The 15,614-nt window shown below is 45.2% G+C and overlaps 1 protein-coding gene across 6 annotated transcripts in view; it reads left to right on the top strand.

Moving 5' to 3' along the window:
* The window catches only part of CYFIP1 (cytoplasmic FMR1 interacting protein 1), a 127,273-nt gene that overhangs the window by 24,864 nt on the left and 86,795 nt on the right, over window positions 1-15,614 (top strand). For 4 of the 6 annotated variants that reach the window (XR_013450355.1, XM_078079018.1, XM_078079017.1 and 1 more), the window contains exons 2-3: window positions 2,418-2,478; window positions 3,217-3,261. The exons of 1 other annotated variant lie outside the window; for it this stretch is intronic. The gene's annotated coding sequence lies outside the window, so the exon portion shown is untranslated. The remainder of the gene's footprint in view (window positions 1-2,417; window positions 2,479-3,216; window positions 3,262-15,614) is intronic. One more of the 6 variants, XM_078079015.1, reaches the window with a different exon arrangement.

Below are 15,614 nucleotides of genomic sequence, written 5' to 3'. Positions count from 1 at the left end.
ATGATTCTGAATTCTAGATCCGACATCATACTAATGTCCGTATTGAGTAGGTCCCTGGCATTCGGTAGTACCTCTTGTTGTTTTTGTTGAGGTGATTTTTTCCGTCTTGTGATTTTGGCCAGAGGAGAATAGGTGAATGAGAGAACAAAATGCTAACAGGGTACCAACGTCCCCAGAAAATATACTCTAAACAAATCAGAAAAGACCTGAAGCCGGGGGAAAAGAAAGGGAAAGAAAGAAAAAAGAAAAAGATAAAAACAAACAAAAACAGAACAAAACAAAAAAAAACAGAATATGATCAAATATGATCAGCCTGGTGCATAGACCAGTGCCACACACTAGATTTTGGGTGTATTTTGGTCTGTTTGAAGAAAGTGCCTCCCAAAATTTTAAAAAAGAAAAACTTATATATGTACAAAAATAAGGGTTGATAGGATGAAGGGATGGAATATGACTGTAAAGATGAAAATTATAAAAAATTTTATAAAAGGAATTGATAAGAAGTTGTTTGAGAAAATAAAGAAGAGGATTTAAAGAAAAAAAGGAGAGAATGTGATCAGGCAGGAGACTAGAAGAAAGCCATACACTAGAGATTTAGGGTATATTTTGATCTGTTAGAAGAAACTATCTCAAAATTTTAAAAAGAGGGGCGCCTGGGTGGCTCAGTCGTTAAGTGTCTGCCTTCAGCTCAGGTCATGATCCCAGGGTCCTGGGATCGAGCCCCACATCGGGCTCCATGCTCCGCAGGAAGCCTGCTTCTCCCTCTCTCACTCCCACTGCTTGTGTTCCCTCTCTCACTGTGTCTGTCTCTGTCAAATAAATAAATAAAATCTTTAAAAAAAAATTTTTTTTAAAGAGAGAACAACTTACATATATGCCAAAAATACGGGTAACTACTATGAAGGGATAGAATATGACTCTAAAAATGAAAAATAAAAATGTTTTTTAAAAAAGGGATTGATAAGATGTTGGTTGAAAAAGGGAAAAAGAAAAATTAAAAAAAGAAAAAAACACAGGGCGCCTGGGTGGCTCAGTTGGTTGAGCGACTGCCTTCGGCTCAGGTCATGATCCTGGAGTCCCTGGATCGAGTCCCACATCGGGCTCCCTGCTCAGCAAGGAGCCTGCTTCTCCCTCTGACCCTCCCCCCTCTCACGTGCTCTCTCTCTCTCATTCTCTCTGTCTCAAATAAATAAATAAAATCTTTAAAAAAAAAAAAAAGAAAAGAAAAAAACACAGTTAAAAAAAAAAATCAACTTTGAAAGACTAAAGAATCCTGGTAAAAAAGCCATGGATTCTATGTGCATTATTCCCCTAGCGCGGGAGTTCTGCCATCTCCTTGATGGGTAAACTCGGTCTTGGCTGTCTGTTCTCACTGATCTTCTAGGGGAGGGGCCTGTTGCCGTGGTTCCCAAATGTCTTTGCCGGAGGCGGAATTGCCCCGCCCTTGCCCCTCCGGGCTAAGTAATCTGCTCGGGTTTGCTCTCGGGAGCTTTTGTTCCCTGCGAGCTTTCCCTACAGCTTTGGAGGCCGAGAGTGAAAATGGTGGCCTCCCAATCTCTGCCCCGGAGGAGCCGAGAACTCGGGGCCCCGCTCCTCAGTGCACCCCCAGAGAAAAGCAGTCAGTCATTCTTGTCTCCCCGGTGTCCGGCCGCACTCCATGCTCACCTGGCCTGTGACCGAGCGTTTCTCTCTCTGGCACCCCACTCGATGTGGAGTTTCCAAACCCAGCAGTTCCCTGTGGTGTGCTCCCGCGCCGCTCCTCCCCGGGGAGGAGGGGGAGTCTCCCCGGATCTGCCGCTTGCTGGGTCCCTGCTAGAGGAGCAGTGGCCCGACTGTGCCGCGGATCACGGTTTATGACAATCCCGAGCTGAAAGCCCGTGTCTCGGCTCCACCTCTGCAGCCGGCCTCCCCGCTCCGATACCTGGGAGCTCTGCCGTACTCAGGCACCCCCGGTCTTTCTGTGACCCCGAGGGTCCTGAGACCACACTGTCCCGCGAGGGATCCACCCCTGCTTAGCCACTGGAGCGATGTCCCTCAGTGGAGCAGACTTCTAAAACTTCCGATTTTGTGCTCCGTGGCTCTATCACTTGCCAGAAGCGGCAGACGGAGGCCCCTCCTCCGCAGTCTATCTTCCGAATATCGCCTCGGATTCACTTCTCCGCAGGTCCTACCTTCCAAAAAGTGGTCACTTTTCTGTTCAGAGAGTTGCTGCTTTTCTTTTCTTCGATCTCCTGTTGAGTTTGTAGGTGTTCAGAATGGTTTGATCCCCATCCAGCTGAATTCCTGGGACCAGACAAAATCCAGGTCTCCTACTCCTTCGCCATCTTGCTCCGCCCCCTGCATTGTTTTTAAATCCCTGACCTACTCAAGGTATTTATTTTAAATAATTTTCTTTTTTTCCCACAAATCCTGCCTAGAAGGACCAGTCTTCACAAAACCAATGAGCTCTAAAACCACCTGGACTCTTGATTCCTTGGGGTAAGCTGTCCCAGAGATCACTGAATAACTTACGTGTGTTAAATCAAGCAAACTTACGCATGAGCATGATAATTTCACACTCTGGAAAGTCAGCCTTGCTGCTGCTCTGGAGACCACACTGATGATAATTTTGTACACATGAGTTGTATTTTTTTTCTTTGTTTTGATGGACATGGGGATTAGTCAGGATTCTCCAGAGAGACAGAACCTATAGAATGTGTGTGTGTGTGTGTGTGTGTGTATATATATATATAGAGAGAGAGAGAGAGAGAGGGAGACACAAATTTATCTTAAGGAGTTGTCTCACAGGATGTGGAGGCTCGCAAGTCTGATTTTACAGTAGGCAGGCTGGAGATGCAGGGAAGAGTTGATGTGGTAGCTTGAGTCCAAAGGCAGGCTGGAGGCAGAATTCCTTCCTCTTTGGAGGACCTCAGTCTTCTTATGTTTTCTTTTATGGCTATCAACTGATTAGATGATGCTGACCAACAGTATGGTGGGTAATCTGCTTTACTCAAAGTCTGCTGATTTAAATGTTAATCATATCTAAAAAATAGCTATATAGCAACATCTAGACTGGCATTTGACAAAAACGGAGTAATACCATAGCATAGCCAAGTTATCACATAAAGTTAACTATCATATTTTTTATTTAATTAATTATATTTAACTTTTAATTTAATTTTTAAAGACTAATTTTCATTTAATTTTTCTTTTGTGTTTTAATAATTTGCCTCTTAGATAATTGCTTCTTCCAGATAAGATTGGCTGAGTGCATACTGCAAGGTAAGCCCATGCAAAGGGTGGACATGGTGGGGTGGGGAGGTCCTTGCCCTCTGAAACTGCCAGCTGAGTAAATGGAGAATCAACACTTGCCCACTGCCCTCCACCAGGAAAAGGGAACACATCCTTTCACATATATCACTGGCAGACCATGCACATGAGATATGGGAAGCTGTAACCTTCTCCACGTCCACATACAGCACACCCCACACCAGAAATGAACAGAGTGGGGTGAGCCCACTTGGGGATGCATCTGCCAGAATGGCCAAGGACTGGGACAGCTGCCACAGGGGATGTGACTTCCTGCCTTGCACTTCTGTGTGACCCTGTGCTGGGTTTGCTATGTATCATTTATATTGCAGTCACACATTTTGGGCCTACCCCATAGGTTGTGTGGAATTAGTTGTGATTCTGGAAGGGCTTTTGAGAAGCTTTTGGATCTCTCTGTTGTCCTGATTCTGCCACAAGGTCAAGGCAGGAAGGGAGATGTGCTGTATTGTCTGATCTCTAGGTATGACTCAGCCTCGGGGCCCCCCACAGACTGGGGGTAGGGGTGGCCCTGGGCCCTATGGCCATGCATGCCCTTCCTGCAGACTCTTAAGTGTGAAAGTCTCAAGTTCCCTCTCAATCCTCCCTTTTTACATAGGTCATGTGCATTCCTTCATAGTTAGCCAAGATGATGTATTTGAGAGTGTGCTTAGAAGTCTGTGTGCCTCAAGAGCTTGATTTCATTTAGAGTAATTGGAGAGCATGGCCCCACTAGGCAGCCCTGCCAGCTCTCCTAGAAGATCCTGTTATCACGTATTAGCCATAGGAGGGCACATGCATGCCTGAAAGCCAAGTCACCTCTTCCAAGTTCCTTAGCTGGCCGGCTCACCCGAGATCTGTCCAGGCCGTCCGTCTTCACACTCTTGCATAGCTCTCCAAGCTTAAGAACTGGTTGGTTCCCGATGATTGTAACCCCGTGCTGGTTCACAGCCTCTGCCTATTCAGCTGGCAGTTCCCATGAAGGAGTGATGGGGTAGTGCTGTCTCATCCCATAATTCTTTTTTTTTTTTTTTTTGAAGATTTTATTTATTTATTTGAGAGAGAGAAAGAGAGAGAGAGCATGAGAGCGGGGAGGGTCAGAGGGAGAAGCAGACTCCCTGCCGAGCAGGGAGCCTGATGCGGGACTCGATCCCGGGACTCCAGGATCATGACCTGAGCCGAAGGCAGTCGCTCAACCAACTGAGCCACCCAGGCGCCCTCTCATCCCATAATTCTACCCATAGGCCAAGTCGATGCTTCTAAGTTCCTCATGTTGCTTGAAAACTGAGTTTAAATAAATTATACACACTTACTCAGTATTTCTCCTTTCATCTTTTATCTGCTTTATTAGCTCCTGAAAAAAAAAAAAAAGGTGATTTTGGCAAGCACAGCATTTCACATCCCTGTCATTTTCATTTGCTTGCTCCATCCCTAAAGTGACTCCGAGCATGAGCTCCAGTTGGTGGTTTATAAATATAAGCGGTGTCTATGTCCGAGTTTGGTGGGTAAAGCATAAACTGTGTGCAGTTGATAATAGATAATAGTTTGTAAAGGATGTGACTAAGATGTAGGAGACAGTGTTGTGTGTGCTTGTTGGTTGTGGTGGCCTTTTGCTGGCTGTTTTAGAACTTCCCATGCCTGTAACTTGTAGTGAGGCCAGTTGTTAACTGTAGAGGGTGCGCGGGGCTGCCTGATTTCCCAGGACACCTGATTTCTTCCCATCTCGAGTATCTTTGCAGGAATGAAACCTTGCCAAAGGGTTTGTGTGTTAGTCCTTTAGGGCTCTTGTAACAAAGTACTACAGATTGGGTGTGTTAAACAACAGAAATTTATTTCTTCACAGTTATGGAGGCTGGAAGTCTAAGATCAAGGTGTCAGCAAGGGTGGTTTATCTTGACAAAGCCTCTCCTTGGCTTGTAGATGATCATCTTCCCTTTATCCTCACATGGCCTTTTCCCTCTGTCTGTGTCCTCATCTCCTTTTATAAGGACACTAGCCATATTGCCTTAGGGCCACACTATGACCTCATTTTACTTTAATTAGTCCTGTAAAGATCCACTTTACATAGGGTCTAAGGTACTGGGGATTAGGGCTTCAACATATGGATTTGGGGTGGGGGGAACATTTCAGCCCATAGCAGTTCATTTAGTTAAAACTCAGTGTTAACAGTTACACTCCTCAACTCCCTGGGCCAGGCCCTCAGTGATGGGGCACCTGTGAGCCCTCAGAGCTGTGGGCTCCCACTGCTCCTTGAGGACACAGGGCGAGAGAGAGGGCTGGGGCCAGGTGAGTAGCTCTTAGAGAGGCTTAATTCCTTGTCCTTGTTAGGTAAAAATAGTTGTTCACTGTTTTCTTACATCATTTCAAAGGATTATATGGTACATCCCATATGGGAGACCAGTGTCCTGAAACAGTTTCTCAAAGTGTGGGCCAGAGACTCTTAGCGGCGGGGCTCTAGAAACGCAGGTGTCCAGAGCCACCGTACCTCTAAAGAATCGGAGTGAGGTTGGAGATTTGGCATTTGTGCACAGCTCCCTGGTGATTTTCTGCAGTGTTTAGTCAAGGCTAGCTCATACCCCAGCTCCCTGGGGACCCTTGGAGCATTGGGTGGGAGGAGCCCACTCAGGATTTTATGGTTTTCTGAACAAAGTATTCACCTTATGAGCTTTTTAGCAGCCTGAAAATGGCTGTTTGCAAAAACTCTTACCTCTAAAAGACTTTTAAATTACCACAGGAAAAAAAAGATGTGGACAATTAAAACTAAGCTGGAAGGAACTTAAAAGTTTTAAATAGGTGGGAGTGATTGCCAGGCTATCTGCCTGGCCTGGTCTGCAGGCAAAGCCCCTAGCTGCTGCCTTATCACCCACAGGGACGAGGGATTTGAAATCTCATATATATGTGTATTAAACTGTTCATTGCTGGCAATTCCAAAATGTACAGAGACACAGAAAATAGTGTTATGAACCCTCAAGAGTAATCTCCATTTGTCTCTGACACCTCCACACATGTACTATTCTTTTTTTTTTTGTAAAGATTTTCTTTAATTATTTATTTATTTGACAGAGAGAGAGAGAGAGAGAGCACAAGTAGGCAGAGAGGGCAGGCAGAGGGGGAGGGAGAAGCAGGCCTCCCACTGAGCAGGGAGCCCGATGTGGGGCTCGATCCCAGGACCCTGGGATCATGACCTGAGCCTAAGGCGGAGGCTTAACGACTGAGCCACCCAGACGCCCCCACACATGTACTGTTCTGAAGCAAATCCCAGATGCGGCATTTCCTCTCATTCACAAGTGCTTCAGTACATATTCCAGGAGGTAGAGTTCTTTTTAAGCACATAAATGGTGTTGGAGTTTTGCTCACTTCTGGGTCAGAAGTGGAAATGGTTTTGCACTTTCAAGATCTTTCACTATTTTCTATAAGCTCTTTTCTTTCAGATCTAAATATCTGGGAAGTATAAAATTATTAAGTAATTGAAGCTCAAAATTTGGAGTGCTATATATTTTTTAAACAAAGCCCAGCACTTTGCAGTGGTCTGAAGCATTTTGATTAAAGTACTAAAATGATCAGTCCTGGGGACTGACTTGCCTGGAAGAGACCTTTAAAAAAAAAAAAAAAAAAGATTTTATTTATTTGAGAGAGCACGCGTGAGAGAGAGAGAGAGAGAGAGTGCGCGCGCGTGCACCAGCAGGGGGGAGGGGCAGACTGAGGAGAAGCAGACTCCCCACTGAGCAGGGAGCCTGGTGCAGGACTCGATCCCAGGACCCCAGGATCATGACCTGAGCCAAAGGCAGACACTTAACCGACTGAGCCACCCAGGCGCCCTGGAAGAGCCTTTTTAAAAGCTCTGCCTGAGGATGTGTGGCTTTCCAGGCCCAGTTGTCCTGGGGTCTATCGGAAGCTTTCTTCTAGGAGTGTAGGACCCTGGGCAAAACCTTTCTCTTCGCAAACACAGGGATTTCCAAGACAGGTTCTGTGGTTGGAAAGATGCATTTTACTCTGAAGTGGATGCAGGTCTGTAAACCTGCTATGGGTTAGGTCATAGCAGTGAGGAGCTATGGAAACACACCTCCATTCAAGCACTTATGACAGATCTGTTTTGGACATTTTTAATTCCTTTTTCCTTATGTTCATGAAAAGTTTTTGGGAGGAGTATTCCATTTTTACCCTTTTTAAATAATTTAAAATGTATAAAACATTGTAAAAATTAAAATACTACAAAGAACATGCACGGAGAAAACTTTTTTTTTTAAGGTTTTATTTTTTTGAGAGAAAGCGAGAGAGAAAGAGCATGAGCAGGGGGGAGGATCAGAGGGAGAGGGAGGATAGACTCCCCGCTGAGCAGGGAGCCTGATGCGGGACTCAGTCCCAGGACCCTCCCTGGGATCATGACCTGAGGTGAAGGCGGACGCTTAATCAACTGAGCCACCCAGGTGCCCCCAGAGAAAACTTTTTTCCACCATTTGAGGCCCTTTACCCTGAAACACATCAGTGTATATTTCCTAAGCATAATGATATTCTCTTGTATACTCACAGGACAATTACCAACTTCTGCCCCTTTTATAGGAAGTTTGCCGACCCCTGCCCCAGAGAATTCATTACACATGTATTAATGTGCAAGAATATTTCTCACAGTTCATGATAACAGAGGCCCTATAACCAGCCTCAGGAGACTGTGTGCATAGCCTCTGGTCTGTTTGTTCAGTGGAATAGTATACACCTGTCAAAACACTTCAGAGCAACGATTGTGGATGCATCTTAGTGATATAATAGCAGTGAAAAAAGTCGGACAATTATATTTAGCATGATATCCCTTTTATAATGATTAAATTTATTTTTGTAATTTTTAAAAGATTTATTTATTTGAGAGAGACAGAGAGGTGTGGAGGAGGAGGGGCAGAGAGAGAATCTTAGGTACACAGGGCTTGATCTCATGAACCTGAGCTGAAATCAAGAGTCAGAGGCTTAACTGACTGAGCCACCCAGGCACCCCTATAATGATGAGATTTAAAAAGTGCCTTTTAAGAATATATATAGATGAGGGGTGGCTGGGTGGCTCAGTCGTTAAGCGTCTGCCTTTGGCTCAGGTCATGGTCCCTGGGTCCTGGGATCGAGTCCCACGTCGGCCTCCCTGCTCTGCAGAGAGCCTGCTTCTCCCTCTCCTGCTCCCCCTGCTTGTGTTCCCTCTCTCACTGTGTCTGTCTCTGTCAAATAAATAAATAAATTAAAAAAAAAAAGAATATGTATAGATGAGATGCCACTTGTGTAAAAGAAAGTGGGGAATTGATTCCTCCATAGTGTCTGCATGAATCACATGCAGGTCCCCAGCTTTTGTTGTGGCTGGTGGTTCACCTGTGGTCATGGCATTGTTAACATAACTAAGTTGAAAGCAGGTCAGGCTCTAAGAATTATTGTGTATACTATGGACTCTGAAAGACAAACAGGGTTTTAGAGGGGAGGGGGGAGGGGGGACTGGTGAGCCCGGTGATGGGTATTAAGGAGGGCACGTACTGCATGGAGCACTGGGTGTTATATGAAAACAATGGATCGTGGATCACTACATCAAAAACTAATGATGTATTGTATGGTGACTAACATAATAAAATTAAAAAAAAAAAGTAAATAAATAAAAACAAAAAAAGAATTATTGTGTATCTGAGGTCCAATAAAAAACTGCTACCATTAATAAAAGTTTACTGAACTTTCTGTGGATCTGAACATTACTTTCAAGTTAGTGATTGGGGATTAACTATTGCCTCAAAACTTTTCTCAGATGGGCAGTGTTTGACTTATGGTAGTGGGTCAGCAGTTTGCTGAGATGGGGGCCATGGATTAGAAACTACTTTCTTTGGGTAGGGCTGGCAGAGTTCTGGGTAAATTTAGAAGTGAAAGAGGAAATTCCAATGGGAAAAGGCTGGGAAAGGTCAATATGATAAACATTTAAAACGAAGTTTCAAAGGAAAATGTGGCATAGAAAGAAAGGCAAGTAGCCTGATCTGGGAAAAATGTTTGCAGCAACTTTCACACTGCTTTAGTCTTTAATCAGTGCTATAGTGAGCGCCTTATACATTAATAAGGAAAATGCCAACATTTTGGAGGACGAAATAAGAGGAAAACAAATCAAACTGGCAAGTCACACAAGGAGGAAGAAAAAACCCAACGGGTTACTCTATAGGAATGTATTCAGCCTTAATAACAATAACAGATATGCATATTAAAAGAACATTTAGATATGGTTCCACTTACTAAATTGTAAAAATGAAAGTGATCTCTGGATGCTGTGCTGAGGCTCCAGTCTGTTGTCTGTGGGACCCTGTGGGAGGGCATCTCACCTGAATCTACCTGCAGCTTTTTTGTAATTGAGATATAGTTGACATGCAACATTATATGTACAATGTAATGATTTGTTACATACATATACTGCAAAATGATCACCACAATAAGTCTAGGCAATATCCGTCACTTCACATAGTTACAGAAAATTTTTTCCTGTGATGAGAACTTTTAAGTTCTACTCTCTTAGGAACCTTCAAATATGCAATACATTATTAACTATAGTCACCATGCTGGTGATTTATTTATTTTATAACTGGAAGTTTGTACCTTTTGACCACCTTTACCTGTGTCATGCATCCCCCAGTCCCTGTTTCTGGCAACTACCAATCTGTTGTGCTATATCTTTGAACTTGTTTTTTTGTTTGCTTTTTTAGATTCTACACATAAGTGAGATTGTACGGTATTTGTCTTTCTCTGGTTTATTTCGCTCAGCATAATGCCCTCAAGATCCATCCATGTTGTTGAAAATGACAGGATTTCCTTCTTTTTTATGGCTGAATAACATTCCATCGTGTATATGTACCACATCTTCATTCATCTGTCAGTGGACACTAACGTGGCTTCTATGTCTTGGCTATTATGAATGATGCTGCAGTGAAGATGGGCTGCATATATCTTTTTGAGTCAGTGATTTTGTTTCCTTTGTTTCCTTCCACTCAGAAGTGGGATTCTTGGATCATCACTTGCAGCATTGGATGTGGATGCTCTGCCAGGAAAATCTGAAAACATGTTGACTTTTCTGCCTAGACAATGGTTAACATGAAGGGTCTGAATCCTTGGCAAGCATTTACGAGGCTGTACTGTACATGAGGATAAGACTGCCATCCAGCATGGAGGGTTCTTGGTGATGCAACCTGGGCAGGAAGTATCTAGGTCCACATTTACGGGGACTGAGCTTGAGACAGGCTAGGAGGACAGGCCTCTTCTGGTGCACTCCTGGGGGCCAAAGGCTAGTGTGTTTCCTTCCTAAGTTTCTTCAGTTTCTGGGCAGTGCAGGCATTTCAGTGATGGTAGAGAAGAAATGCATGAACTCGGTGAAAGAACTGCTCTCTGCTTTTGTCTCATTGAGACTCAGAGCCAGTTGATGGCTTCACTAGCCTGGACAGATTTCCTGCAGTTCTGGAGAGGGCTAGGAGGTAGCCAGCTGTAAGAATCAGGATTTTGGTTTCCAAAAAGCTAGATCTCCTCCTCTGAGTTCCCTCCCAGCTTACAGAGTTGGCATCTCTGTGGGAAAGCCTCCTGCCTATCCCAGGACCCCTTGGGATAACTGCTCCATGGTAACAGTGGGGTCACAGGGCACGGAGAAAGACAGCAGGATGATGTGGATACTTTCAGCCTGAGTGGCTTGAACAGCAATATCCTTGGTAGAAATTGGGGAGTGGAGTGTAGGTAAGGTGGTAGCCAAGGTCAGGGTCTTGACCTCAGGCTAGATGCCATTGAGGAGCTCAGAGGGTACCAGGTGGAGTCTGGCCCAGGGCCACTGCCAGTCTGAAGCCCCTAGAGGTGTGCTCCTGGAGTGGGAGGAGGTTGGGCTGCTACTGGGCTACTCCAGAACCACTGGGGAGCTTTTCAGAATCTGTGCCCAGCTGCACCCAGACACCTAGATGGGGATGTGGGAGGCCAGGGTCCTTGCGGGATCAGGGGAAGGACAAGGAGAGAAGAAACGGCACATTCAAGTGGTGTGGGGTACCTGGTGAAGGTTGACCCTGCAACTTCTGTGCCTTTTGGTCATAGTCCTGTGGCTTTCTCTGCCCTCGGAGGAGAACTTAGGAAGCTGGCCTAGCACTTGCAGGTAAGGCCAGGGAGAAGCAGGCCTCACGGGTTTGATGCTCATGAGATATGTTCCTGAGGTGCCCACAGGATCTGGCCCTTCAGAGCATGTCACATCATAAGGGGGGTGAGTCAGGAATTGAGAAGGCTGAGAACACCCAGCCACAATGATGAACAGTGGTATTCCTCACCAAGTGCTTAACACGGTGCCCAGAGTTCATTGTGATGCTTGGGTCCTGGATGTGGCCCCCGCCCCGAGCACCAGAGACTGCCACAGTGGGGTATATTCTACTAGAAAAGGTATACTCAGCTGGACATATTCTTGTCTTCCTTTGGTGTCTCTTTTTTTTTTTTTTTTTTTTTTTTTAATAAGGAATGCATCTACTTTTATTTTTTATTTTTATTTTTATTTTTTTTTTAAAGATTTTATTTATTTATTTGAGAGAGAGAGAATGAGAGACAGAGAGCATGAGAGGGGGGAGGGTCAGAGGGAGAAGCAGACTCCCCGCTGAGCAGGGAGCCTGATGCGGGACTCGATCCCGGGACTCCAGGATCATGACCTGAGCCGAAGGCAGTCGCTTAACCAACTGAGCCACCCAGGCGCCCCCTTTGGTGTCTCTTAAACATGCACTGGATTCTTTGTGAAAGGTGAAGGACCCCCACATTCACATGAGGAAACATCCAGTAATTAATTGGTAGACCATGCTGTCTCTCTGGATCCCAAACCATGGAGGAAAACAAGCACCCCACCACGGAGAGTCTGCCCAATCTGCACATCTGTCAGACGGCACTATATCAGGTCCTCTGGTGCTTACCTGTGTGCCTGCGTTTGGCCGGGGGGCCATTTTTAGCATTTCCATTTTCCCAAGGGACCCACATGGGGCCATGAGAGTGGGAGAGCACGGTACAGGCGTGTCAGGCTGGGCCTGGGTGTTAGGGAACTGAGGAGGGGCAGCTGCGGGCTGTGAGGAGGGCCCTTGACTTTACCTCAGGGATTAAGACTTTACTCTGGAATACTGGGCCCATTCTGCGTTTTATTGATTGATTATTTTAGCATCAGAGTAGTTTCTTCATACGAATCCTAGGAGGCGTACCATTATATAAAATAGCTAAAAGCAGGGGTGCTTTCCTTTGGTTTCACAGAACATGGTTTGAAAGCCACAGCTGTAGGTAGCACTGGCTAGTGCAAATGTGAGCAGAAGAATAACATGAGCAGAGTCATACTTTGTACAGTTAAAAGAAGTGAAAAAGGAGAGTGGCAGACATGCATGCAGCTTTGGAGTGCTCCAGACTAGAGGGGCTTCTCCAACAGAGTGGGACAGTAGCAGGGAATTGCAGAGGGGGCGAGGGGCCAAGGGTGCTCGGGAGGCTGACAGCTCTTGTCTTGGGGAGACCCTATGGCACTGGAGAGCATGTCCTGGAGGGAGGAGCCCAGAGATACAAGATTCCCAAGCGGACTCCATCTCAGACTTCACCTTATTTGTGATTTTCAAGCAAGCTTGATTTTGTTTGTCAATGCAGCAGTTCTTTTGAGGTGATTGTAAAGGAGACTAGTGCTGCTTTTGAGAATGAATTTGAAGTTTTTGTGCATTAAAACAGTTGAGTTTCTTCAGCACTCAAGCTCGGCTAGAAAATTATGTTTGGTTTTTAATTAGGAGCTTTTTGCCTGGTGATCACAGCAGCCCCGTCCCCACCTTTCCATCTCCCCCCTTAATCTGGAGAAATAAGTTGGAGTCCATGCTAGTTGGTGATACAGAAAAGCACATTGTTTTATTTTTAATTTTTTTTCTTTCCAAGTTTTTATTTAAATTCCAGTTAACATACTGTGTAAATTTCATTTCAGGTGTACAATTTAGTGATTCAGCACTTATACACGTCACCTGGTGCTCATCAAAAGTGCCCTCCTTAATCCCCATCACCTATTTAACCCATCCCCCCTCCCACCTCCCTTCTAGCAACCCTCAGTTTGTTCTTTTTAGTTAAGAGACTGTTTCTTGGTTTGCCTCTCTCCCCCTCACCCTGCCCCCCACGTGTGTTTGTTTCATTTCCTAAATTCCACATATGAATGAAATCATATGGTATTTGTCTTTCTCTGACTGACTTATTTCACTTAGCATAATACTCTCTAGCTCCATCCACATGTCATTGCAAATGGCAAGATTTCATTCTTTTTCATGGCTGAATAATATTCCTGTGTGTGTGTGTGTGTGTGTGTGTGCGCGTGCGCGTGCACACCCACGTGTATACACACACTTCTTTATCCATTCATCAGTCAGCGGACATTTGGACTCTTTCCATAATTTGGCTATTGTAGATGATGCTGCTATAAACAGGGATGCACATATCCCTTCAAATTAGTATTTTTGTATCCTTTGGGTAAATACCTAGTAAGGCACATTGTTTTAAAATGTGGGAGAGAAAGGCAAGGTTCAATAAAGTATGCTTCTCTTCCTCACATGATTTATTTTACACGTGAACAGATTGCACAAAAATGTTGGACATTTCTACTTTTCTGGGAAGTACCTTTATTTGCATATAGAAGAGGAAGAAAATCAGTGTTCATCTTACACATGTTAGCAGAATCATTTCATAGTTTCTTGTTTGGTTATATTGTGGAGTTTGATGAGCAGAATACTTTGCAATTTCTAAAATAAAAGTTTAGAAATACTGAGAAGACTCCTCTTGGTCATGTTGACTCAGGGTGGAATCACATGCACAGCACTCTCACTGTGGGTGCCGCAGGCAGGATGCTTGAATGGGCACCAGAGTGATCAGTTCTGCATTTTCCTGCCTGTGGTTTCACCGTGTTTTGTAATCTCGGTGTTGAGCTGCCCTGACAGTTTCTATTTTAAACAAAGATTATTCGTTTCAGTGCCTGTGCAGAGCTCCCACTTGTTGGCTCTTGGATAGGATGCACCTTCACTTGGCTTGTGTCTGACGCTGGGCCACACTCCTTGCAGATGCCCCCAGAGGGAGGCTCTGGGTCACAGTCTGTGCTGGACTCCGACCCCATATGTGCATGGTGCTAGTGCTGCCCCCACCTCAGCTCACCCCCGAGTCCCCAGCTTCTGGCCTCTGAGGTGGTGTCCCAGTGCCTCGTTCCTTCCTTGGTGCATCCAGGGCTCGCTATTGCCACACATGCCACGGCCTGCCCCTCAGGGCTTTGGGGTCAATTTTTAGTCCTGTTTGTGAACTGGGTTAGCTGCCGTCGTATCTTACTGATCGTGAGACCCAACCCAGTCTGGTTCCTGGCCCTTGGAAACTGAATATTTATTAATAGGCATGTACCTAGTGTAACAGTTTTAATCTCATTTTTGTTTTTGTGGACAGTAATTTATCTAGGTAAGACCTTGCCTTGGTAAAAGTTACAGATCTGTGGAACTTGTGCTGAGTTCCTCTGTGAGTATGTGAGACCTACTGGAGTGAAATGTTTGATTTGCTAAGGATTTAAGAAGGCTGTATTAGAAATAGAAGTAACCAGAATCAGTTTGCTTACTGTTTATGTTCTGAGCTGTTTCTCTTAGTGTTTTTAAGCCATCCTTCTAAATGAGTCACCTCCTCAAGCTGATGTCCATCGTCTCTAGGTTCAACCTTTATTGGCATTTATTCCCTTTTGCTCTTCATTTTTATTCTTTTACCCTGGTAGATGAATGTCCTTCTTCCAAATACATGCAAATGATTTCACCCAAAAGTGTTTTCAAATGTTTTTTGTTTCCAGAACAGTGCTAGGGGAATGGTGATAGAACAGAAATACAGCTCTATGGTGATAGAAGTTTATTCTCTCATCTCCTAAAACATAAGGCCCCCCTCCGTGGCTGCTTCCTAACACCTGCACTCACCCTTGTAAAACTCGCTTCACTGACCTCTTTGTTTGCCTCTGGTTACCCAAGGGGACACGGTGCCTGGCAATGGGGTGGGTGATTCTGTCCCTGCCCTGGTCGTGGGGCCTCTGAGCCTTGCTCTGCTCATCTGTCAAGGTGTGACGGCCCCACATTGAGGGCGGCTGAGGGGACAACTTGTTGAGAAGATGTCAGGGTGAATCTGAAGCCAAGGGGCAGACATTGCCAGGTGAGGGAGAAAGGAGGTCAGCAGCTGCGGGGCCTTCAGCATGTTGGGTGGGCACTGCCTTTCCCGCGGGCAGCTGTGAGGCCCTGCAGCCCTGTGTTGGGAACCCCAGCCTCTTGTCTACATGTGGTTGCTTGACCCCCACCTAGGGTCCCCTGATGGTC

Source organism: Halichoerus grypus, chromosome 8 (assembly GCF_964656455.1).
Source record: "Halichoerus grypus chromosome 8, mHalGry1.hap1.1, whole genome shotgun sequence".
NCBI lineage: Eukaryota > Metazoa > Chordata > Mammalia > Carnivora > Phocidae > Halichoerus > Halichoerus grypus.
This window is presented reverse-complemented; position numbering and strand designations above follow the sequence as displayed.